This window comes from Elephantulus edwardii, unplaced genomic scaffold (genome assembly GCF_000299155.1).
Source record: "Elephantulus edwardii isolate Elephantulus edwardi_28Jun2011 unplaced genomic scaffold, EleEdw1.0 scaffold00429, whole genome shotgun sequence".
Classification (NCBI taxonomy): Eukaryota; Metazoa; Chordata; class Mammalia; order Macroscelidea; family Macroscelididae; genus Elephantulus; species Elephantulus edwardii.
The window spans coordinates 354,890-357,935 of record NW_006400179.1 but is presented as its reverse complement, the minus strand read 5'-3'; the positions used below and the strand labels follow the sequence as shown (position 1 = coordinate 357,935).

General features: G+C 41.2%; 1 pseudogene; it reads right to left on the bottom strand.

The window, feature by feature from the left end:
* Positions 1 to 257: 257 nt before the first annotated feature.
* The window catches only part of LOC102850026, a 12,822-nt pseudogene continuing 10,033 nt past the window's right edge, over positions 258 to 3,046 (bottom strand).

Sequence of the window (3,046 nt, the reverse complement as noted above, 5' to 3'; positions counted from 1 at the left end):
ATAATTATTTTAAAAATAGAAAAATGGCTCCCTCTCCTTCTTTTCAAGAAATAAAACAAATCTAAACAAATACCAGATCGGACAGACTGTACAAAAGAGATGAAACGAAAGCTTCCCAGGAAAGTAGATGTCTCTGAGAGTGAGCTGGGCTGAGCCTTTTCTAACATGACAGCCTCATTTGAGTGCAGCAGGCACTGACTTCTGCTCCCTCCAAATGTGGACAGTCTCAGCAGTATCTGGGGGTCTGGCAGCTTTTGTCAGCAGGTTCTGTACAGCAAGGAAGGCCATCTCCAGTTGTCCTGTTTGCGAAGATGGCTGCTGCTTCTGGCCTGGGAGGTGCCCATACCTGGGTGGTCTCGACTGTGTCAATTATTCTTTTTATCTTCCTTCTTTCTTTCCCGTTCAGGATCTTCCTCTTTTCCCTTTTTCTTATTGTTGTGATCTGAATCAGATAGTGTTTCTGGGGGACAGGATCCTGGGTGCAGCTCTGTTTGTGTTTATGTTTATTCTTCTTCTTGGGAGGCTGAACATGCATCAGGCGACATTGCTTTGGCAACGGGCCAGTATGGAGGCAAAAGACAGCCAGCATGCTCCCTTTGATAGGATAGAAAGAGCAACTAAGAATTGGGGGCTTTTCAGTGAGGGAGTAGAGGCTGATGTTATCATAGGAACCAGGCAGGTCAATAATTCCTGGCAGGTCAGGCAGGAAATTACTTATCTTCTCCTTCATGTTCTTCGTACAGAATTTGTTACAGGTATGTTCCAGGTTGTAGTGTGTACTGGTACTGCCTGTAAGCTCTGTGTTGCTGGCCAGTTCCTGCATCAGATAGAAGGGGCTACAATCGGCCCCTGTCTTGTTGGAACTAGTTGGGCCTGTGGCCACAGAGGAAGGAGAGGCAGTGCTATGTACTCTGTGTGGTGGAGGCAGAGGTGGGGGTTGGAGGTTTGCCTGGGCCAAAGCTAAGAGCAGCTGGTGGTGGTGGTTGATCAACCTGTACACCAAAGAGTGCAGTAAAATTCTCTATTGTCTCTTCTTTCCCGGCGGTGCTGCATTATCGAGAAATCAGAACTTAATCTAATTGTTTCCCCTTTGTAAATGACTCTTTGTTTCGCTCCTGATGCTTTTAATATTCTATCTTTATCTTTTAATTTGGAGAATTTGACTATGATATTGTGATGTTGTGATGTTTTCCTTCTTAGTTTTAGACTATTTGGTGTTCTCCGTGCTTCTTGAATGTGGATTTCCTCTTTCTTCAAAATACCTGGGAAGTTTTCTTCTAGTACTTCTTCCAAAATTTTCTCTGTGACTTCCCGGTCACTCCCATGTTCTGAAATTCCAATCATATATATGTTGTTCTTTTTGATGTCATCTCAAATGATTCACATGTTTTCTTCATTTTCTTTACATCTCATCTCTGATTTTTCTTCTAGTATATTTCCAGTGAAACTCTTGTCTTCTAGCTCACTCTGTTTCATCCCTTTCGCTCTACTTTTTTGTCCCACCAGCGTGTTGGACATTTCTACTATTTCTGTCTTAGTATTCTGATGGCACTTTGATGTTTTTCTGTTATTTCTAATACTGTGTTGGTTGTACCCTCTCTGTCTTGTGATGATTTTTAGAATTTTCATACCTCATTATCTATACTATCAATTCTTTCATCCACTTTTTGCATTTTTTCCCCCATAGCTGCTCAGACTGCTCCTCACCAATATATTTTTTCTGGATTGCTGTCTCTGGAGTATTTGCTCACTTAATGGCTACCACTGTTTCTTCCATAATTTGCATCTTCTTCTATAGCTGTTCAAATAACTTCACATCAACATATTTATTCTTGTTCTCTACATCTGGGTATTCATTTGGTCTACCTTTTTAGGAGAATGGTTATTTTGGGTTTTTTATTTTTTCATGATGACTGAGGCAGACTTCTGCTTTCTTGACATGATGGGAGTCTCTTCTTAGTAGATATTAGTTTGTTGTAACTTTATAATGACCCAGGATATGGTAATACTTTGTGAAGGACCTGCTTCTCTCTTGGGAACAACAGTCAACCATGAGCAGGATGTCTTTTGTCCTGTTGAAACCACATCTCCACTTGGACTTTTCTGCTTGAGCTTAAGAAATTCCATGTGATGTAGCTAGTCAGTAGTGTTTTAGGCCAAAGCAAATATATCATTGGTGCACCTGACACTGGATCATGAGGACCACAGCTGAGCGGTCTCCAGGTGGTAGGTCAGGGGTATCTCCAGGCTGTGGGGGCAGTGGTCCAGTACTCTAGGCAGGATTACAGTCTGGACCACACTGGAACTCCCCTCAACTTGGCAGACAGTGGTTTTTTTTCCCCCCTGGTTGTTGTTTTTGGTTTTGTTTCATTTTTTTTTGTTGTTGTTGTATGTTTGTTTTATTAATTTCAATGAACATTCACAAAGATTTTGGATTTCCATTCCTTCATTGTTGCACTTTTCTTCCCCCTACCCGCCCCCTCATCCCCAGTTTGCTCTTCTCCTTGAAAAGCAAAACTCCTTTACTGGTATACACTCTCCCTGCACCCTCCTACCCCCATCTCGAGTATACTCCACTCTGCAAACCTCATTCCAAACTCTTATGATAATCATAATGCCCTAAAATATATTACTTTTAAACTATTCTCTCTCTCATCAACTTCAATGCAGTATACATAATTCATCCAGTTTTTTTCTGTCTTACTTCCACCCTGATGTCAGCCTCATTCTACAACAGTGACACTATACAGTATTTGTCCTTTTGTGACTGAGATATTTCACTCAGCATAATATCCTCCAGTGTCACCCATTTTGAATAATATTGCATGAGTTACTTCCTTGTTTTTCAATGCAGCGTAGTAGTCCATTGTGTGAATATACCACAGCTTCTCTATTCATTCGTTTGTTGATGAGCACTTAGGTTGTTTCAACTCCTTGCTATTGTGAACAAAGCCGCAATAAACATGGGTGTACATATATCTGCTTGGATGTCAGTTATGGTCTCTTTAGTGTATATTCCCAGTAGTGGAATTGCTGGGTCAAATGG